This window comes from Cavia porcellus, unplaced genomic scaffold (genome assembly GCF_034190915.1).
Source record: "Cavia porcellus strain 051 isolate PalLab524CR breed Dunkin Hartley unplaced genomic scaffold, mCavPor4.1 scaffold_10, whole genome shotgun sequence".
NCBI lineage: Eukaryota > Metazoa > Chordata > Mammalia > Rodentia > Caviidae > Cavia > Cavia porcellus.
The window spans coordinates 67,047,577-67,071,544 of NW_026947493.1; the positions used below are offsets into that span (position 1 = coordinate 67,047,577).

A 23,968-nucleotide genomic window follows, 5' to 3' on the forward strand; every position below is an offset into this window, starting at 1 on the left:
CAATTGTTTGCTGCTTTTGGGGATTTACATGTGTGCATCAAAATGACCTTTCATTTGGGAACTGGAAACTGACAAGGTCTCAGATGGAAATGTGAAACAAGTGGCCGTGATCGGTACCAAGGCAGGTGAGAACTGAGAGAGGAGCAGAAACACGTCCCACGAATAGAGCAGGACGACCGAAGGTCGCCAGGCTGAACAGAACCTGCAGCAGGGATGATGAGGCTAGAGAAGAAACCACAAAGCAAAGGTCAGGAGAAGAGAAAAGTAAATGCAAAGGACCCACCCAGAGGAGCAGCGCTGCTCTCATGAGCCTCATACTGCTGGTAGAGTTTAAAGGACCAAAGACAAGAAGACATCATGTTCTTATCAGTCTATTTGTATTTATCCAAAATATGATGAGCCCACAATGAAGTCTTTGTCTCCTCCAAAACGTCTATTTATAGTGTATGTACATAAGGTCTTTAAAAGGAGCTGCTGATTCCCCTCCAACCCCCAGCTTCCTGAAGCATAAAAACATAACCTTTCCCCTGGGTACTTAATAGGTTTCCACAGTCCTCCCTTCGGTGGCCAGAGCCACTGGCTGATGGGGAAATGAGTACATAAAAGAGTATCAGCCTTTGATTATCTTTTCTTTGTGTCCCTGATCTGATCACTCCATGGAGGTTTCAATCACATAGCTCACACATTTCCTTTAAACAGCCATCATATGAACATTTTCCCTTTAAAATTTGTTCAAGGGGTCCATCTTTGGAAAGATATATCTGGAGAGCAGATACTACTCTAAGTGTCTGGATACATCAGTCTCCAGGACCCTAAAGACTCCCACAAGGGCATAAAATTGCGTCAGGCAAGCAAACTGAACAGGGGGACAATGCCAAGGCCACCAATTTGAAGATCCATTTTCCAAATTATCTTCTAGCCAACAGAGTCCTTTTGCCATTTAACACATCTAAAGCTTCTATACAGTTGGTGCCAAGTTTATTCTCAGCACAGTTTTTTGTAAATCACATCCAAAATATGATTTGGACAAAAAATGTACCTTCTTATGAGCCCACTGTGTACTTGAAAGACCCAGTGCACAAATCATTTGCACCTGTACCATTTCCACCCAGTTCTAAGCTAATTTTAAAAAGGCTCTGAAAGCCTGCCAACAGCACATGTGCACAGAAGATAAAATGTAATAGCAATTAATCCAATCATCTCTGATTTAACATTAATTTAACCCAGTGGATTATGCCTTGTTTTGTGTGCAACTGTGTTGATCCTGCTACATTTCAGAGAGCCCCCAAATCAATCAAGTCACAATCCCTAATTGCAGTCAAAATGGGGAATTCCACTCAGCAGGGCCCTTCTCTAGAGTATCTGTTCCTCCCAAGGAAGAAAGGGAAGTCAAAGAAGGAGGCGTCTCTAATAGCAGGCTGCTAACATGCAGCTGATGGTGTCAGGGCTAGCTCTGAGGAGTGGCCTACTGTTTGCTGGCATATTCAATTGTGGCAGGGCTGCTTGCCAGAATGAACAGGAAAGGGCTATCAGAGCAGAGGCATGGAAGCATAGCTGCTGTGTAAACTACAAATAAACAACAACAACACAACAAATTCTGGGGGCATGGTGCTTCCCTCTCCTTTTATTTGAAGTATGGATTAGATGACTATAGCAGTTAAAAAACCGAATTAGTACAGTTGTAATTAAAAATGAATGCCATGATATACCCCCCCTCCTTCTGCCTGAGTCTGATTTAACTAGGTTACAGTGTCAGTTTGCATTCTTGGAACCAAAGGCTGATTGTGAGAACATTTGTATTTCATATGCAAAGAATAGAAAATGTTTCAGGTTACTATTTTCCTCCTATTTGGGTTTTATATTGAAAACTGAAATCATAAAAGGTATAATGTGGGCTCAGGACAACCACAAAAGTTCAATTGTAGTTCAGCCTTAGTTAAGGATTAGTTAATAGATACTTCACAGAAAGTACTACCATGTTCTTTTTCATAATTTTTCTCTCCCTCCTCCCTTCCTTTGCAGCTGAGAATAATTAACTGTTCTTTTGTGAGTGTCATTTGTTCTCAAGGAATTAAATGCCACCTTATTTCCCAGAACAAGAATTCAACTGTCATAATTATAGCTTCATTTCAGAAGCAAAAAAAAATCATAATTTATTACAGATTGTTCAGCATGTGAGATAGGCTTAAATGTCATTGGAAGTAAATTGTGGCATGTCATGAAGGGGTTTTAGCCACCACTGTAATTGATTTATAATTTCACATTTAAAATGAAGAACATTCACCTATTGTTCTTGAATTATATAACTCTGACATCAATCCCTGGAGAATGAGGCATTCAACTTGGTCAATACACAATAACAACAACAACAACAATAATAACAATAACAATGATACATCAATTTTAAAATAGGCACTGAAATTACCATAAACACTAAGAAAATATGTGTTAAAATTGAAAACTCAAGCCTCAGAAGATAAAAATGTATTTCAGAGAAATGCATTTTGGATTATTAGCACTAAACTCCATAAAATTACATGACTCTCAGGGGTTTTAGTGTAACTCATAAAATTAAGAACCATCAGAAATAAGGTTTAAACTATTCTCTACCTAGAGTTATAAGGAGAAGGTGGAGATGATTTTTTCCAGTTCTAATTTCAAGCAGACTGAGAATCAATTCCACTTTAAATAGTACTTTATTGGGTTTTCCTTGGAGCCATGGTACCTTAAGATCACATAGTGCTGATAGGGCTTTTGGTGGAGGATCTAATAAATACTTGATTATATCACTAAGGGGCTGCAGATCCATTTTATACAAAAGCAAGTGGGTCCTGTGATGGCTCACCTACCATAACATCACATCCATGGATGTATGCCATCTGGATTTGGACATAGAAGAGGCAAACACAAACACAAAGAATGACAAGGAGAATCTGTATGGCAAAGCACAGATATAATCACAAATGGTCTTTTAAGAGGAGGGTGCAAAGAGTTTTGATTGCAGGGGGCGAGAAGGCCATGTGACCACAGCAGCATATTATTACAGAACCAGACTGCGATGGAGTCAACAGTGATGGAATTCCAGTACCCTCTAGAAGTGGAAGATTCTCCCCTGGAGACTCCAGTAGGAACCCAGCTATACTGGCATAAGACATTTTCAGACTTCTGACCTCCTGAACTATAAAAAAATGCAGTTTTGCTCAATTTCTGGCACCTTACTAGGGTGGTAACATGAAATAAACACAAATGTAAAGGGAAACAACTTGATTTATTAAAAAGTTTGACATAAGATCAAGTTGTCTTCCTTTGCAGAACCAATCAAGGAGTCAAGTTTCTGGCTTTGAGTTGAGGCTTCTACCTCTTCGAATTCCTGGACTCCTCCTTGCCCAGTACTGAGGTATTTCCTATGCTGACCTTGCTGAGGGATTGCAATCCAAACATTTGACAGCACTGCCCATTTAAGAAAGGAGTAAATGCTTAAATTGATTTAAAAGAGTCACTTTTTAGATTATTAAGTGAAGGTAATGCTTTAAAGTTAGCTGCAATTTTATTTATGGCTTATAAAAGAGAAATTGTATTTATTTAAAAACACTAATGTACTGCAAGTGTTCCAAAATGCAAAATTTGTAACTTTTCCAAATAACATCTCTTGACCTGGTAAATGATTGCTCTGGAGTTGCTACTTGGCATTCAATGAATGCTCACAATGAGTCAAGGATTTACAATGCAAATTTTAGACCAGTTTTTGAAATAATGTTTTATTTAGTCTCCCATAGTCCAATTAACTATGGAAATTATGCATATAATACTTTCATCCGGGGTCACAGAATAGTAATTTCTTACTACAAATTTGTTTAGCGAATATTTCATTTCACTTTCCTTGACCTTCTGCCATGGCACCATCCAAAAGTTTTTGTAACTATATCTCTACCCCATCACTGGATTTAGACCAGGCACCACTAAATTTTAGCAATTAAAAATAGCTAATCAGTCTTATGGAAAATAATCAAGACTCAGTATGGCATCACTAATTTCTCTGCACGACGAGCTTTATCTCGCAAGCATGAATTAATCATTCACTCAACAAATATCTTTGCAGTATATAAGCTGTGCAATGTCATGGAGTGGTCCAGAAAGGTAATACTAAAAAACTCTGTCCAGTAAATGCACAGCTATATTAGATGACTACCCAAGGGACAAATCAATTTATAATTTATCGAACATTGTATGAGAGGTCAGGAGGGGTGCCACGTGACTATCATCCCAGTACTCAGGTGGCTGAAGCAGGAAGACTTCCATGAGTCTGAGGCCAGCTTGGGCTATATAGTGAGTTCAAGGCTAGGCTGAACCAGATACTGAGACCATGTCACAAAAACAAAAATGAAAACACATCTATGAAACAAGTATTATCACCTCCTATCCAAGTAAGTCAGCTAACTCAGAGATTAAGAAGTAGTTCATTGGAAAATCCTTAATACAAAGGACTTGCACTTTTTCTTTGTATTGTTTTTGTTCTTTGTTTGTCTGTCATGTATAGTACTAGGAATTGAATACAAGGCTTTTGTACTGAGCTACATCCCTAGCCCTTGCCTTTCCTTTTCTTTTCTTTTTGTTTGTTTGCTTCTTGCTTTGGGGCGGGGGTTGACAAACTGCCTAGGTTAGGTCTGAACTTAAGATACTCCTGCCTTTGCCTCTCAGAGTGCTAGGATTCAAACTCAGTTTTAACTATGCAGAGTCTACTGTTTCAAACTACTTGACAAAATTAAAGAAATGACTTTCTATAAAAAATGTAGATATTGATTACACTTCCTAGGTGACCACAGGAAGAAGGAGAAAGGCTGTGAGCACAAGAAAGGAATCAGACACCTACAGAGGGACCTATGGATGATTCCAGGCAGAGAGAACAACTCAAAGGCATTAATGTGGTATTACGTTTGTGTCCCCTCAGAATCCATGCATGAAATGCTAGCTCCCAAAATGATATTAGGAGTAGGAGCCTGGGAGGTGAGGATAGAGCTCTCATGGATGGCATTAGTGCCCTTGCAAAAGGGACTCCAGAGTACTCTTTATCACCATGTGAGGACACAGCAGGGAGATGGCTGTCTCTGAGGCCAGAAGCAGGTCCTAATCAGACACTGAACCTCTTGGCATCTTATCTTAGACTTCTCAGCCTTCAGAGCTATAAAATATATGTGTTTATGGTTTAAGATACTCAGTCTATACTACTTTTGTGATAGCAAATCAAATATAAAAAGACAGAAAAGCACAGATCATTCGTAGAGGAAGGCAGAGGTTCAGCATGGCTGGAAGCAAGGGTCAGCACAAGTAATAAGAGGTAATGATGGAACGGTCATTGGTACCAAATTGTATAGGGCCTTAAGCTTTGGGATTTCCTATGGAGGAAATAATGAGAGTTACTGTCAAGGAATTGGTCAATCTATTAACTTCCTGAACAGTTTTTCTCATGGAGTATTAAAATAAGAAAAAGAAATCAAAGAACTACCTCTGATTGCAGACTAGCTGAGGAAGCAGAACATGCACATATTGACATGTAGAATACTCATGTGCAGCCCATTAACATATTTAAATTACTAACAAACTTTAAATATTTTAATCATAAAAAGTTTTAAAATAATATATAAAATGAAACATGAGATGGGCAAACACAACACTATTCTAAATAAGTCTTTGTTGTTTCCGAAATATAACACTTCTGCTTTTTAATTCAAAAAATAATGTTCTTTGACAAAGTTCCAGGCTGTTGGGTCAGAGGACAGAAAAGCTCTTATCCTCCAGGAGTTTATATTGCAGTCAAGGAATGGGACAAACTACATGACCATTCAGTGTTTGCTTCCCGGAGAACAAAACAGCTCCACTTAGGACTCATTCTGTTAATGAAATGTAGGTTGAAGCAATGTTTGTAAGCCAAAGCATTAAAGGCAGAGGGTATTTTGTCATGGTTTCTCTTTTTCCTCTGACAGGAGCCCAGCAGAGAAAGGGTGGCTGCTGTCCATTCGCTTAGGTCCTGACCGAGAGCTAAGAGACAAGCAATTTAGGAAGAATGGGTAATGTGAGTAAGTAGTAAACCCTCGCTGCTGTAAAGCCACTGACATACCAGGCTGTACTGAGGCAGTGCTGAGGTTGTGACCTAAGCTGACTGATAAAGCCAACTAAGATGAAAGCATATACACCCATATTATAAGGTCAAGTTGGTCCTGAAATACAGGATTTCAAAGGAGAAAATAGTTATGTGTAGATTACACCATATCTGCCCAGACACCAAACGTTCTCCTTTCTTTCCAGTTTTGCTTTTTTTTACTTCTGATTTAGCAGTGAGTAAAACACTGCTAAATAATACCTGATAATTAATTAGCCAAACCTCATTTCCTCCCTTGCATGAGACTCTCAGTCCTCACTAGCTCTAAAGGTCTGTTGTCGAGGGCCAGCTGATCCGCTGCCTGGCCAGGAAGTAAGCCCCTTACTTTACACAGGCTCACTGAGCAACCACCATAAGCAGCCGATAGAGCCCAAGACTCAGGTGTGGAAGGAAGATTCTTCTCTCAAGGGGCTCAGTTTCTAGGGAAGGCACAGGCCAGAGTCACACACCACAACCATATAGGGTCTTCCATACAGTTCAGGGGACAAAGGGAAAATGATCTACAGGAGCCTGATGATGAGAAGGTGGAGATGGCAGGGTCAGGAGGAGCTGAACTCGATGCTGAAAAAGGAAGCAGGAAGTAAGGGGCCTTAAAAAAAACATTGAAAAGTGAAGGGCCAGCATGGGATGGGTCCCCAGCAAATGCAGGGTTGAGACCGAGAGACAGACAGACAGACACAGAGACACACAGAGAGTAGAGATGCCTGCATGCCAAGAAGTTTAAATTTTATTTTACAAGGAATTGGGTTTCATTGAACACTTTTCAGTTGAGAAGTGGCATGGTCAGAATGACATTTTGGAAACATTTCTTCAGTAGCACCAAGAAGGAGGGATCTGAACGGTGCTAGCTACTCTCAAACAAGAAAAGTTAGTTGAAAAGCTCTTGTGCTAATTCTGACCAGAAATTGTGGATTTGGAACTCACAGAATCTATTTCCTGCTCTGTAATCTGGGGGAAACAGAGCTTCTCAACATCATTTAGGAAGGGAATTAGTTCATAGCTAGTGAGCTGCAAAGCCAGCAAGGAAGTACCCGGTGCTTTCCTGTTTCTGCTTTGCCTCATTCGAGAGCTCTGAATGGTTTTTTTTCATTTTGTATTATTTATAATTAAATTCCAAACTCAACTTAGTCAGCTGGAAAATTAGGCTAACCCTTTTTTCCCCTAGGTCCCTCTCTCTTATTCACAAACATGTAGATATAGTCCTAGTAAGTGTCTTAATCATTCACCCATTCCAGAAATATTTACCCCATACCATTGTGCAGCAAGCACTGTGTTAGGTGCTCCATGGATAGGACGAATAAAAGAATAGACACACCTCAAAGAGCCGGCAGTCTAATGGAAGATGTGATAAATACAGGAACAAATAAATAATTACAAAATTTCTATAAGCAGCACCAGAATGCTGCCCTCTAGAATAGCAGTAGTGCTTGTGCACACATAGAAATGTCCTGAGGGTTCACCCAGGAGAAGCAGCCAGATGAGTCAAAAGTACAAGTATATGAACACCTACCTCATCAGTTTCTTTCAGGAAAAGTATTGGAGTACCTAAGCAGTATTGGAGTACTTAAAAACATCAGGATAAAAACGCCAATTCACATCTGCAAACAGCAAGCAAGTCCTACCAGAGGCAGGGAGTGGCAGACTGGGAATGGAGCACTCTAGACTCTAGACAACAGAGAAATTTGTTTGCCATTGTGGCCTCTGTGACAGTTCCCAAGAATCTTGAGGAGAGGCTAAGTAGAGCACTCAGGACCAAGTTAGCCTGTGAGTCACTCTGGTTTGAGGCCGGATTGTTAGACTGATCGACTTGAGGCTGAGTTATGAAGTTGTACTGATTTACAAAATCACAGTTCATTTTTATGACATTAAGTCAAAAATTTTTATTAATACTTTTTTTAAAAATGTTATCTGTTAAAGAAAAACTAAGGAGGCTATGCATTGGTAAAAATTCCTCCCAAATGATAGTTCCAAAATTAAAATTCCTGTATCCCTCAAGTAACAGCTCTAATGTTGGGCCATGTTGAAGTAGTTTCATCGAAGAGTAGCTCTTACAACCACCCTGTGAAACAGCTAGGTCCAGTTCTGATGGAGGACCCACCACATAGCTGCTTTTTTGCAGACTGTGGAGTCTGCTGACAATGAGGCTCCAGTTACCTGTCTACAACCAGCAAGCCAATTATCACTTTCAGTCATCAACCAACAAGATTGGGGTTAGACCATTGGCTAGTACGTAAAATGTTCTCCATTTTATCATGGTTCGTCATGCTCTCATCTGTCATAATTTCCTGGGGTCCAATAATTTGATAAAAGATATTCGATTAAGTGCAAGATTTATGAGGTTGCACTTTGAGACAAATTGTAATTCAATAAAAGCCCATTCTGGAAAAGAGGATAAAAGATGAACCAAAATCTTTATTCCTTTATCTACTCTGCTACACAGGAATATATGCACATACCCACACCTACTGTTTGGCAACTTCTCACTCAGCAAAACCAATGACAATTATTCACCTCAGGCATTTAGCAGACATAATTGGACATTATTATGGCAGTGATCAAAAATCATCATCCTTTATAGTTATTAATCAAAAATTTATTTCCATTGACTAACCCCAGGAAAAGGTTATCGCCTACTTTAGTCTGTACTTATTTCACTACTAATAAGAGATTCTTTTCTCTCCCATTCTCAGCAATGCAGAATTACCATCATTCCCAAGACCTCTCTAAGTTCCTTGACCAGAAGAGGCGTTTAGCTATGTCATCCATGATGTATTGCACATTTAATTGCACTATGCAGCTATTCAAAAAGCATTCAGAAGTAATCATTTAGCATTAATATCCCAGGGCAGTCCAAGGTCACAGTACATTAAAAACTAATTCACAGAGGTTCAAGAATGCATTTTTATCTATGGAGTAACATAATTCTTTTATGATAAAAGTGATAATGGCATTACAGAGTAGTGGGATACAAGATATTCTGAATATCCATCATTATATCTATTGTACAAATGGCAAAGTCAGATCTTTGTTCTTCTCATAACTCAACATACTGCTAATGTATATTAACACTACTGACCATGTTAACCTTTTATCCAACTGACCATGGTTTAAGGAGCAACTGCTCTCACCTGCTACCATAGACAATGGAAGCATTTAATTCTTAACATGATAATTTTATTCTCAAATGATGTTGTCTGTTATTTCTCTGGTCATTCTAACATCTAAAATTATACAACCTCAATAAATCACAGGGGTTTTTTTCTCCATGAATATTGTGTGTGTGTGTGTGTGTGTGTGTGTGTGTGTCCTATTAACTTCCTTCCAGGAATGCTGTGGGAGATAAAATTATTAAAACTTGTATTATACATTTATCATGCCAGAAAAATACTGTCCCAAAGTGAAGGTACTGCATACAATGTAGAATGCACAGGCTGTGTTCTCCAGAATCTATCATGTCTCATATCTATAGCATTAGCAACACTTTACCAAATTTTCTGTTATCCAGCAGGCACACACCAAGAATTATTTCAGCCTTTCACAGGCAATATTATCAGATTGTTAATATGCTAAATTCTGCATTCAAAGGTTCTGCTGGCACCCTAATGCTGTCTCTCCTACCTCTTTGCATTTAATATCCTAAATCAGCCCACACAGATTGGAAGTTCTGCCTGTTCAGAAGGCAATTTGAATGGATTAATAAGTGTTACCTTAACCTGGTGTTTAGAACACTGTTCTAGGTGCCAGATATGAATTTAGATTGGCCACACTTCCAACAGAGACAAGGTTCTAAATAATACAACACAAATAAAATACAAAGCTCGGCCAGTTATGACACAATCTGGAACAGGATTTGACTCATGACTGTCAATGAGGGCTCCAGGTGTTCCAGAAGCACCTCTGGTCTCCACCTGTCCTTTCCTTGGCCTCCAGGACAGTCTTGAGAAAGCACACTGAACACATGTTCATGCTCACCTCACAAAATGCTCTGGACCCTGTGAAGTTCTGGTCCCAGCCTCCCAAGGGAAAGGCAAAGTCCAAAGTATTTAATGATGAAGAGAAAAGCATGGGGTCTGAGAAACTCATTCAAGGTGAGCAAAACGATGCACCACTTAAATGATAGGCAATTTCTATTTTGAACAATTTTTAACACAAAAACTGAATTTAGAAAACCAGTCATTCTAATTATAGTTCATTTAAAAATATTACCATTTATAAGTAGAAAGTTCTTTACAACCACTTAATTGGTTATCAGCTTTCCTAGCAATGACGCATAATAGAACCTGAGGATTCTCCAAATATGTAATCAGGTACTATAGTATCTCAACTGCTTGGTGATATACTGAAGCATGTCTCCCTTATTCTCTTTCTTTATTGCTTTCTCCCTTTCCTCTTCCTCTCTTTCAATTCCTAATGAGTACAAGACTTTGAGAACTAGAAGGGTTATAGCAAGTTCATAAATGAACAAGTTAGAATAGATAGAATAAAATATGGCAGGTTACAGAACATCTCTCAAAAGAGCCATTGGTACACTAAATAAGTCTTCCCATCATGGATCCTTAGGAAAGCCAGTTAATTGATTTGTAAGAAGAGTAATACAAATCTAAGATTAGCATTCATGGGAGGCTGCGTTTTAACCTTGCTAATCTGAAAAGCATCTTAAACAACTATATCCTGGCCTTCCCTACCCTCCTTCAACCAGCAATCTTTTTTTTTTTTTTAAATTTTGGTACTAGGACTCAAACTCAGAACTTTGGGCTTGCCAGACAAGTGCTCTGCCACTGAGTTATATCCCCAGCCCTAATCAGCAGTCTCAGGCAAACTTAGACAAAGGTTTTAGCTTCTCTCTTGAATGGAGCAAAGGAATCAGGACCTCTTAATAAACTAACTTGTTTTTGAAATGAACTTTTGTACAATCTCCACAGGCATATTAATTGTAATCTGGCCCCTCTTTAACAGCAGTATCATCAACATTTACATGTCTGCATCATAAACACATGACACAAAGAGACAAGAAAAAAAAAAGCTGACCAAAAGTTGTCCACACTGAGTTCTAGGGTCCATCACCATCACTTTCAAGTCATTTGAATACTCCGGCCATTGATTTCATCATGTCTAAGATGAAAGTGTTGGATTAGTTCTTGTATCCCTTTCTAGACTGAATGTTCTGTAGTTTTTATTCTAAGTTAAAATACTATCCACATTTAAAATCTATCCACTTGAATAGAGTTGAACATGACAAAATGTCCTAGAACTCTCAAAAGACTACAAGAGTACAGTGTAAGATGAAAAAGCTGGAGTACTAAACTGTTAAATTATTCCCTCACAGCCAGCAAGTTCAGGAGCAGCAGTAAGTCAGTAATCAGCTATTAGGTAATTAGATTCTTAATGTCAAATTCAGATTTCAATGTAGGTTCTACTTGCTGTGTGACTTTGGGTAAACTGCTTAAGATCTAAACATTGTCTTCTCTCATTAATACAACTGGAAATAATATAACACCTATAGGTCAGAACTGCATCAATTACATAGGTGAAAAATATCTGGTCCGTACTTAACATGTAGCAGGGGCTCAGAAAGTGTTAGGTTCTTTTGTAAACTACACCATGCTGTCCATGGTATGCTAAACAGGAAGGAAGCCTTTGATTTAACACTGAATAGTTGGCAACCTTTGTTATCAGTGTCTGGATGAGTGAGTTTTAATCTCTGTGTCCTGCTGCCCTCTTCTGGAGATCAAACAGCAGATCTGCTTGTGAATTCTCCTTCTTGGTCCTACGTGAATGAGCCAGCCCTGAACACAACTCAATAATGTCCACTCCTGATGCAACGAAAGCAATTATTGGAGCAACAAGTAGACCCATGAAACAGAACCAGGAGCCACAAACAATGAATTACTAGCTGCCTATCTAATGGTCTAAGCCTTGATGGTGTGACCTCTGGTAAGATTCCCTTCACACATACGCTGGATGGACTCTGGCTGAGAGTTCCAAGTAGTCATTACTCCTAAACAGATCCATGGTTACACAGATAAGAATAACTAAAAAAAGAAAAAACTTTGAGGAGGACTTGGAAAGGAATGGGTCCTGACCTATTTGTAGTTAGCCAGACCTTCAAGACTTTTTGTGATATACCATTTGGTATAACACATAAATTTTTCTCCAGGCTTTAAATTTTTTAATTGTATTTACTCAAGAAATGAATTATAAATAAAATCTTTTTTTTTTTTTTTTTAGTTTTTATCGGTACCAGGGATTGAACTCACGACTGCCTGCTTGCAAGGCAGGCGCTTATGCCACTGAGCTAAATCCCCAGCCCCATAAAATGTGTTTCTAATTCACTGATAATGCTGTTTTGAGCTGGTTTGTTGTCCAAAAGGACAAAATTATTCTTATATATATTCAGGTATTTGGAAGTTTTTCTTAAACATGGTGAAATGCATCAAATGAATTATAAACTATTTAAAATTGAGTAGGAGGCATATTAAATGGTAATTTGTGGACATTTCATGTATTAAAGAGTAACATTCTTTTCATTTGAAACAGTGAAATTCAAATTCCTATCTAAAAATTAATTGATGCAACTTTGGGTTAATAGATGATTTATTAAAGGCATAAAGATGTAGGTGATCCAAATTTTATTCTTGAGGAAAAAAACTGTCTCTAAACAACTAGAAAATATCATAGACTTTTCAGCCCTTGAGATTTTTAGTTATCTATGCTCAATGTGAATACAATGCTAAGAACAAAATAAGTTATTCTTGGCTTACAATATATGCATGCATGTGTGGATGGCTCAACAGAAGTAATACCATTAGAATGCAAACACTTTAATATAAATTTCCATTGCTTCTATGATTCATACATTCTTAGCACAAGAGATTTTTTTTTCTTTTACTTCAAACATCTATTTTGCCACACAGATTATTTAAATAGAGATACATATTGCTATAAAAGCAAACTAAAAGAAAAATTTCAAGTCAAATTACATTTGAAATACACTAAAGAGAAACTATAAACATCCTGAAAGTAAATTCTATGAAGAATGATTTTTATGTGTACAATAACAAACTTATTTGTGTTTTGTGAATCTTTATTATGACACATTGAATTTCTAAAGCAAAATTTTCAAAGCAGTTTTATTTATTTGAAAACTACCCTTGTTTAGACTGAGGTTCATAGATAAGAAACAGTATTTCCAACATCATCTAGCAAAAGGATGAACTATCAGCCACACTCAGGATTGAAATAAACTTCTACTACGTTACTGTTACAGTTTGGATACATGTCCCCCAAGGTCCCTGTTTTGGGAGTTTGATCTCCAGTGCAGTAGTGTTCAGACTTTTGATTCGAAAAGTGATTAGGTCATGAGGGCTCTAACTTTTTCAACAATTTAAACTGGTGACAGCAAACCTTTTAGAGCTTTCAGTAATAAAAACAGCCCATTATAGCATGTGTGCTACAGGTTCATCGCCACTGAAATTTTAACCCATTGATGTATTGATATCTCAATGGGCTTATTATGAGTTGGGAACAAATTAGACAAAGTCACTGGGAGCATGACTTTGTCCCTCTCCCTTCTGCTCTGATCCTTTCTCTTTTCTCTCCTCGCCTCTCTTCTCTTTTCTCCTCCCCTACCCTCTCTTCTTTTCTCTTGCCTCCCCTCCCCTCCCTTCTCTTCCCTCTCCCCCTTGTCTCTTGTTTCTGTTTCTCTCTTCCTCTCCTCCTCCTCCTCTTCTTCTTCTCCCTCTCTCTCCCTCTCCCCCTCCCCTCTCCCCTCCCTCTCTCCCTCTCATCTCTCTCTCTCTCTGCTTCCTGGCTGTCATGAGGTGAGCAGTTTTGCCTAGTCACACCTTCTTCCATGATATACTACCTCACCACAGACCCAGAAACAATGGAACTGTAGACTGTGGACTGAAACCTCTCAAACTGTAAGTCAAAATAAACCTTTCTTCCTTCAATTGACTTCCCCAAGTATTTTGTCACAGCCATGGAAATCCAACACACTTACCTTCAGGAATACAGAAACTTTCAAGCACACACACACACACACACACACACACAAATTGGTACACCTGAGCATTCATTCAGCAAACACAAATGTCCTATAATCAGGAGAGACCCAGTTCATGAAGCATCTTCTTAACAAATCCCCAAAATGCCCTTAAAATGAATAACACATTTCTCTGCTCCCCTGCAATGTGTTCTTTCTTTTATTGTTGCATTTAATACATTGTTATAACTACTATATATATGTCCATTATTTATCTAGACCATGAACACAACAGAAGTGTGGTCTTTATGTTTTATTCATATTTTTGTCCCCAGCATATAACTTGTTTTCTGGAACATGTCAGATACTTCAGTAAATACTGTTAATATGAAGAATTTGTTTGAAATTTTGAATTGCTTTGTCTGAGTTTCAAACACTAAATTTTGGAGTCAGCCATCCTCTAAAACACTTCTGTGCCCACTTGCAACAACCACCTCTCAGTTAATTCCATACAAGTTGTGAGTTCAGTCACAAAGGGTGCTGGCCAAAAGCTAAACAATAATTTGAGACATTAAATTCACGGATATCAATAGCAAATAATCTTCAAGATTTCTTCTACACAGGACCTACTAAGATTCCAATGTGGGAGGGCTTTTCTCTCATCTCTGACTTTAGTCTTACTATGTAAGTACCTGTGAGACAGTGATGCTGAATTCCTGATTCTCTAAGATGTTTTACACATCTAAATCCATCAAGGCTAAATTGTATCAGTAGGGTGAATTCTGGCCCTATCAATCACACAGGAAATTTGGTTAGACTGTATCTGCTTTTTGAGAACTTCTTACCTTTTTAAGATTGTTGATCATTTTCTGGTGGCTTGGATGTGGTTCTCAAAAATTTCATTGACTGGAGGCTTTCATCAGTGTGGTGGTACTGAAGTGGTAGAATCTTTAAGAGGAAGGATTTTGTGGGAATTAATTAGGGGATGATAGCTCTACTCTTGGAGGGGATTAATGTTGGTCTCATGGGTCTGGATTAATTCCCATGAAAATTAGCTTTTACAATAACTAACTAAGCCAGTGCTCTCAAAATATACTGAACACACTATTCATCTGAAGATCACAAGCTTTAAATATCCAGATTCAGTCAATCTGGGGAGAGGCCTGAGATTCTGAATTTCTAACAAGATCCCAAAAGATGGATCTGCTAGTCTTCTGATTGCTTTGAAAAGCATGGCACCCTGCCAACTTCCCTTCCTAATTCTCCTTTACCTCTGGGCTTTGAATAATTAGTTCTTCTTGGCTCCAACCCAAGTTTGGAGACAACCTAGAAGATAGTATGAGAAGACAGTGCCATTTCTGGCACAGGCACTCTAGCCTTTCACAACTACCTTCTACATTGCCAACTTGCTCCACGACCAACCACACAGTGGCTGGGTACACTGATGTGTGCATCAAGCACCTCCAGTCCACTGAATGCTGGAAAGAAAGTCTTGCAATTCATCTCCTCTGTGACCTAAACCTATCAGAATTTCAATTTAACTGGCAAAAGCCAATACTACTTCAAGATATGTTACCCATAAATAGCTACTTCTTAAAACAAGATATGAATAGGTATTTTTATAAGCAAAATAAGGATACAACCTTCACTGAAGAAAGATCAAATTTAATTACTTAATGCTGCTTGATATAAAATCATTCCAGTTGAATAACTTCCAATTCATTCTAATGCATATATGCCAATTATACCTGATTTATGGAGACAAGTTCAGCAGTGCTACACCCTGATATGTAAGACCAGTTACTGTGACATCAAGGGCATCTTAAGGATCATAAAAGTGCCAAGGTGATAAGTTTGACACTGATAGGTTTAATGATACTATTACATTTCCTTATCGAAGAAAACATCTCAGAGATAAGGTAAAAGCACAAAGGTTTTCCATATATGAAGTCTCTTATTTTATTGGGCATAGTTCAAAAGCAACCAGTAGGAACTGATGTCACTTAATTACAATTATGTGTATATATATAATATAAATACACACATACACATTTATAATTGTAGATGTACATATTCGTGTATCGCATATACATATGCACATATAATCTCTTCCATTAACTACTAAATTCAATTAAAAATGAATCCTGGATGAGGGATGAGTAAGTTAGGCACAGAAACTGCTAAGGCAGAGAAACTAGTCTGTGTTATATTTTAATAGTTGACCTATGACATCATGCACTTGCCAAAACTCATAGGACTGTACAACACAAAATGTGAAACAATGTATACGGTATACTCTGGTTTATAATAATACATCAGAACTACTTCACTAATTGTAACAAGTGTACCATGTTAATACAAAAAGACTTCAAACATGAGAGGAAAGTGGGGTAGTAGCAGGAATGTGAGTACAGCTATCTTTACTGGCTGCTCCTATAAATCTAAATTATCCTAAAAATAAAGTTAAAGTTTACAGTTAAGATTACATATGTATAAAATATACAAATTGTGAAAGAATCTCTTAAGATAAATCTCATAAATTTAGATGGTGTAGTTAAAAAACAAATGCTATTGCTAGGTGAGAAATTTAGAAATTATAAAACAGAAACATGTGTCTTCAAATCTCACAACACCACTTCCTCCATGTATCACCCTCCCTAACCTTTCTGCATTCTTCACAAATATTCATACATACTCAATGTTCTCTTGTAGCTTGGGATGGACTCCGGCCTTTTATTAACCTCACTGGATCCTCACAAATACAGTATATCAATATTCCAGACCTTGGCTTAGCCATCAAAACTTACAATGCTCTAATCCAAGGTCCTTTTTAACAGTGCTGAAGAACAGACTAAAGTATTTTAAGCCTCATTTGATTTAACATTAGCATTCATTACAACCAGATAACTCACCATGGTTTAGTCAAGGTACCTGTATTTATTAGCTATCCAAGAAACAAATTTTAATGCCAAGAAAAGTATCTTTCAGGCCCTGAAAAGAAACAAAGAAATAAAATATTTTTGAAGCAAGGGATATTCACACAACACGTGAGTAGCTACCCTGCTTTCTATTAAAAAAAAGAAAAGATCTATGGTCTTTGCTAAGCTTAGCACATGAAATGAAGATAACTGTGTGAAAGGAAGACATTCATTCTACAAACGGGTTCATTTCATCCTGACTGCTACATAACTGGAAACTTGGATCCTAGTGCAGCAACGCTGTAAGGTGGTATAACCTTTGAGAGGTGGGTCACAGTAGAAGGAATCAGGTTATGGGGGCTCCACGGTCATGAGTAAATTGAGCTGTCTCACTGGGACGAATCAAGCCTGATCGGAGTGAGTTAGGTCTCAAGACAGTGGGTCACTGTAATGCAAGATCAACTGTCTTGGCTTCAGCTCCTGCTTCCTGTCCAACCATATGTTCTCTCCTCCTCACACACTCTCTAGCCATGATGCCATCTGTCACATTATCATGCAGACAAAGGCCCTCACCAGAGCTGAGCAGATGCCAGAGCCATGCTCTTGGACCTCCATAACTATGAGTTAAAGAAATCTCTTAGCTTTACTATTACTCAGTGTCAGGCATTTTGTTCTAGCAACTAAAAACCAACTAAGACAATGGCTACCACACCTTCAACACTTTCATTACCAACTGATTTTAAGAAACCCTATTACATGATTTTAGAGGCAGTTCTGGTCTTGGAGAATTGCCAGGCATAGGTTCCTGGGGTCTGGAGGCAGGTTTGCTGCCAATGGAGACATAGAAGAAAAGGTAAAGAAGTAAATTGTAGGTATTCAGGAGTTAGTGAATTCTTCATGCTTCCTTTAAGATTTTCCTACCCTTAAAAATAAATTCTTGAATATTTTCTTTCTGTCCATATTTCCTTTACCTTGCATCCCATTTGGCTATCTGTATACTTTATAGAAAACATGAGACTCAAGATTATTTTGTTCTACCTCAACAAGGAGGCCTGCGAACCACAATGTGGGAGAATAATCCTTTGTCTGCAATTACTATTATAAATATCCTTGTATAATTTACTAGTACTTGAACGGTCTTCAGCTTTACTTGAAGACATTCCTGGCTCCTTTTCTATTAAAGACAAGGCAGGCAGAGAGCATAGCAAATGAAAAGATATTTCCAACTGGGTTCTCAGTGAGATTTCCTTTTCAGTAAATAAAATACCCCTGGAAATAAACTGCTCATCCTTTAAGATATATTACTGAAGTTCTTTTCATATCTGTTCATTCAGGAAAACAGACAAGTTGCTAAGTTTCCTGCTCTCCTGGAAATTAATTCTTATGTGAACTGCTTTAACCACTTTGTCCTTTTTACCTCCGAGATCAAATATAGACTTTTGGCCTTCTCTTCAAAGCCATCCACCTACTCTATCTCCTCTCGGGGCCTCTATTAACTCTCTTGACAGCCCCGCTATGCTCAGCACCTCAGCTTCTTCCAGACTTTCCTGTGTGTGCATGGAGGTAGGTGCCTTGGACCAACCACACATGTGCAACCGCATGGGAGTCTCACTCAAACCCACTGCGAATGCCAACTGCCTCATCTACAAACTAAGCCCATCCTAGAAAATGACCTAGCAAACTAAAGTAAAATGTTTATTCTTTCCCTACTAAGTGCTTCCTGCCCGCTTTAATAGCAAGTAGATAGCTGTCCATTTTGTGTTCTTAGAATAATAGTCTGCATGAAATGGACTGACAATGAGATCTGTTTGAATGATAAATAGCTGCTCTCTCCAGTCCTCTCCACTAGCAAGTACTGAAGCCCAGTGTTGATGCAGGAGATTGTTAAGCATTCACCTTTCCCATCCTGGGTTCTTAACTATTTGAGAACAGACATTGGTAGTCATGAGCAAGCAGAGGGGAAGGATCAAAAGACAAGATTAGAGTAGAAAGGCTTCTGTCCTTCCCTTCCTGAAAATTAGGTGTTATCTACTCCCAATTTAAGTAACTTGTGACCAGTAGAGAAAAAGGCAGCCAGTGGGCAGAGATCTGGCTAGGGCTGTTAGAAAGGTGTGCCACTTGGTTTTCTCCCACTGGAGACTGAAAACACAGGCTTCCATCATCCTGGGTTCAGGCAGGTCCAGAAGATCAAAGTGCAAGTAAAAGCAAGAGGTAGAGGCTAAATGCTTTATCTATTAACTGATCCTATCCTAGAAGTTATGCCATGGTAACAATCTCAAAATCTCACAGGCTCACAAACACCATGTTTATTTCTTGATCCTGTTACAGTGGATTAACTGAAACTCACATTCATGCCCTCTTTACTGCAGGACCAGCCTTCTTTACCTGGAATTTTGCTGCCCAGGGGTCAGAGGAGGAAAAATATTCCATCTCCCAACATGATATTGAAGGCTTCTGTTCATAAATAACCCACCTCACATCTGTGTAATAAAGAGATTGGCTTTGCGTACATGGAGATCTGGCCTTAGCTACTAGCTTCCGGGAAGTAACCTATGTGCTACCTCAAAGAAATGTCTTCTGTGTAAGCCAGGCTCAGTGGCACATGTCCATAACCCCAGCACTAATGAGGCTGAGGAAAGAGGATTGCTGGGATTCCCAGGCCAGCCTGGACTACATAGTGAGTTCAAGGCCAGTTATAATTACATAATGAAACCCTGTCTAAAAACACAAAGAAAATGAAATGTCCTATACAGGGGTGGGGCCAGACACACCTACAAGTGTTAGGGGATGGGTATGGGATGGCCATGCCAAAAAGACCAACCTTGTGACTTGAGGTAGGTGCCTTGGACCAACCACATGTGCAATCAATCAACCAAGTCTGTGTAATGGATAGCTAATAAAAACTGAACACAAAAGCTCAGGAAATCTTCCCTAGCTGGCAATATTCCATGTATATTATCTGTTATAGACTGTGGGCAACACACTCTGAGGACAAAGGAAGTTCACAACTATAAACAAACCCACATCTGGCCTTTGCTCTTTGCTCCTTCTCATCACCTGAATGTTTTTCATTGGGGGTAGAGGACACCAGGGATTAAAACCAGGGTTTTCACACTGAGTTATATCTCCAGACTTTTTAAAATTATTTTTATCTTGAGATATGGTCTCACTAAGGAGTACAAGGAAGGGAATTGCAAGGAAAAGTTGAAAGAATTTTGAACAACAATAAGATCTACTGTAGTAGCTCAGGTAAAGAATTAAAAAAAGACATGCTAAAGTGACATCAGAATGATGACAGACTAAATTAGACATGCTGGAACACAACAAAAGCAAGAAGACTTGACAGATGATTAGATGTCAGAATAATGGAGTTAAAAGATCACTTCCACATATGTAGTGGTTAATGATTCACTCACAAGAATAGGGTTAGATACAAAAGGTCTAATACTGGACATGTTACGTCTGAGAATCATCCAAGAAGAGGTGTTTGGTGAGGCTGTATTGATCTAGAGCTCAACAGAAAAAAATGATAGCTAGAGCAACAGATTTAGAATTAATCACCCTATGGGGAAAAGTTCAATGATATCACTAACAAGCATCTAGAATATCAAATCGGAAAGGCTGAGGGTGAAATCCAAAGACAGTTTCCCAGAGTTCTTCGTGCCAAGGTCGGCAGACATGGATAGTATTTATGCAGCCCACTGGGATAACCAGATAAAAAGTTCAAGTCTTCAAGCAACAAGCCAGGCAAGAACTTAAGGGATCACTTCTTCCTAGTTAGAAACTCAGTCCTATAGAATGTCTACATTCAGGCAGCTGGAAAATACTAAACAAAACTTAGATGTAAGCATAAAGGAAGGACACCTGGAAAGTGTCATCGCAGAAAGCAGAAGAAGAATTGGTAAAAGGAGTTTCAGAGAATGTTGAATGTAATGAAATCCAAAAGGTATTAACCAGTTTTAACAAAGAGAAAATCATCCCTGAACACCTTTCCTTGGATGATTCTCAAACTTAACATGTCCAGTATTGAACCTTTGTGGTGAGAGGGAATGGAATCAAGACTTCGAAGGGAATACAGTGATAGAATAGCATAGCATAGAACATGGCTATACACAAATTTGGGCTCTGGTTATGAAGGAAAAAGAAGATACTGGTAATGGCTAGAGTTTGTCATCAAGTGTAGATCATTGTTTTAGGATAGGTGAGGCTCAAGCCTTTCTAAAACCTGAAAGAAAAGAATCAATGGAAGAAGGGACCTTTACAATAAAAAGGTGGGGTGGATATTGTATGAGCACAGACACTCTGAGGATGGGATCTAGCACACCAACTGACAAGAACATGGACAAATCTTGCCCACAGGTGTTAAGGAAGAAAGATTCCTTAGAGCAAACACAGTGTGTCCTGGTTGGCAAATAGCTGCGTGACAGACTCCTCTCTCTAGAACAGAAGTTGCTACCACCTACATCTAGCAATGCCACTGCTTCAGAAAATACTATGCTATAACTAAAGAAACACACAGTGCTTTGGGGCAATACTCTTTTATACGGGGAGTGTGTGAAACCTTGTACAATACTCTTTCCTTGCATCTTCTATGTATTTGTGCCCAAGTTAAATAAAGAGGCTTACTAAATATATTAACCTTGAAAATAAATAAGTAAACCTAAAAATCTTTCTTCCTTTTTCTTCCATCACAGGGTCATTGAGTGGTTCACTCCATTCCAAACACACTGTACTTTGTGTGGATCCTTGATGATAATCAGCCTGTTCCTAACTCGGGGCATTTGCAAAAGCTGTTTTTTACATAAAACCGTTATCCTTCAGATGCAACAACATCTTCCCTCAAGTGTTTTCTACCAAGAGCTCCTCTTGCTCCTGAAGATGATATGTTCGCTTATCTTTACTCCTTATCCTGTTTGCTATGTCTGCAAAAACTCACTTCATTAACATACTGTCATGAGTGTTCACTTAAGGTCTTATCCCTTCTCCAGCCCTGACCCTGGTGCAAAGTGCATTGGTCTGCTCTGTAATCTGTTGTACTCCAGTGTCTAGGATAACACCTGGCAAACAGAGTACTCCATGTTTGCTGACTGCATGCCATCACTTTTTTCTACTCCCATCCCCTTCTTTAATAAAGATCCCTGCGTCTTTCTAGGTCCATGTCTGGTAACTTCCCCTTCTTTCCATCAGATCAGGAGAGAACCTGCTCTAAAGTCACTGTGCCATGACTGCTTGAGTCCTCTTCAACATAATGAATTTTGATCCATGTATTATATTTCTCAAACATCATTGACCACTCAAACTTCTTTATTGTGGAGTGAAAGGTTTTGGTCCATACTAAAGTAAATTCCAGCATCAAGGTGATACCAGAAATACAGACATTGTAGGTTGCCAAAAGACAAGGAAATTCTCTGTCCTACATAATCCTGCTCCACAAAGGACTCTTTCAGATCCGTTTACCCTCACCATCCCTTCTCCCAGGCAGCTACCTGAACCTGAGGCTCCCAAAAGTTTCATGGAGACACCAAGTGACACAGCCTTACCTCATGTTCCTGTGGGCCTCTCATCTCATACCCGGGGGCTTCTGGGTACCCAGAAACTCAAGAGTTTGGAAGAGGGCAAACCCTGAGGTTACCTTTTCCACAAAAGGAGATTATAGCCTATGGATAAATCCTCTCCCCCTTTTCCCTTTCTATGGCACTTTGCCTTAGCATGAATCATACCTTGAGTCTTGCCCGTAGTGGATTTACGAGCTATTTAGATGAAATGTTAGAGTCTGGACTTCAGAGTTGATGGTGGAATGAGTTAACACTCTGGAGTTACAGGGGAGGAATGCATATATTTTGTATGTGAGAAAGATATAAAATTGAGGTATCCATGAAAACCGAATTGTATCCTCCCAAAACTCATATGTTGAAAACTTCCCACTCTGACTGTACTTGGAGGTACAGCCTGGGTGGAGATGATAAGAGTTAAAGCAAGTCCTAAGAAAGGGGTCGTGTTCCACTAGAGCTGCTGCTCTCAAAATGAGAAAGATACCAGAGTTGTCTCACCACGTGCATACACATCAAAAACTGATCATCGATAGGCCAGGAAGAGCCCTGAGATCATACTGGACCTCATCTCAGACCTCCAGCTGCCACAACTAAGGGAAACATATATCTATTGTTTAATAACCCAGTCTATGGCATTTTGTTATGGCAGCTCAAGATGACTATAATAGCCTCAAGCAAAGTGTCCTACAACGTACCTCAAATAATCTCTTATAAACAGCCAAGCAGTCAGTTCCATCTACAGGCAGGAAAATTGGTAACATGTTTCATTTTGCTGTCTCCTCATCACCCTACTCCCCTTGGCCCTCATTTCCATGCTCTGTGATTGTTCCTCCTCCTACCATCAAACCGTGCTCTCAGGGAAGCACAGGCTAAGACACCATCTTTATGCTAATGACATTCAAATTTATGACTAAAATCCAGACCTCTCTACAGAACTCCAGATTTATATATACAATTTACATTCAACACTGCCATTTGGATGTCTAATAGACAACTCAAACTCAGTATGTCCAAAACTGAACTGATTTTCCCCCAGACATGCTCTTCACTTGCAGCCTTCCTCTTCTCAGTACATAGTATCTTTCAAAGGTTGCTCAGGTCTCAATCTTTGAAATTACCTCCATTGTCTCCCTCATATTCTATATCGAATCCACCAGAAAATCTTACTGACTTTGCCTTACAACAGTTCTTAAATTTTATCACATCTAACCATTCTCACCCTAATCTGTGCCACTGTCACTTAACTTGCCACTTAGCTCTTAGTACCTACATATTTTACTGTTGTCATAAACTTCAAAAAAGTGTTTCTATCTTACTGTCTACCTCAAAACTTTGCCTAGTGTACAATAAAGATGGT

At 38.8% G+C, this 23,968-nt stretch overlaps 1 long non-coding RNA gene across 3 annotated transcripts in view; it reads right to left on the reverse strand.

Annotated features, from left to right (window-relative positions):
- The window catches only part of LOC134477915 (uncharacterized), a 189,716-nt gene that overhangs the window by 156,117 nt on the left and 9,631 nt on the right, over positions 1-23,968 (reverse strand). For 2 of the 3 annotated variants that reach the window (XR_010050221.1, XR_010050220.1), the window contains exon 2: positions 14,987-15,089. The exons of the other annotated variant lie outside the window; for it this stretch is intronic. This is a non-coding gene — a long non-coding RNA (uncharacterized LOC134477915). The remainder of the gene's footprint in view (positions 1-14,986; positions 15,090-23,968) is intronic. 3 annotated transcript variants of the gene reach the window in all.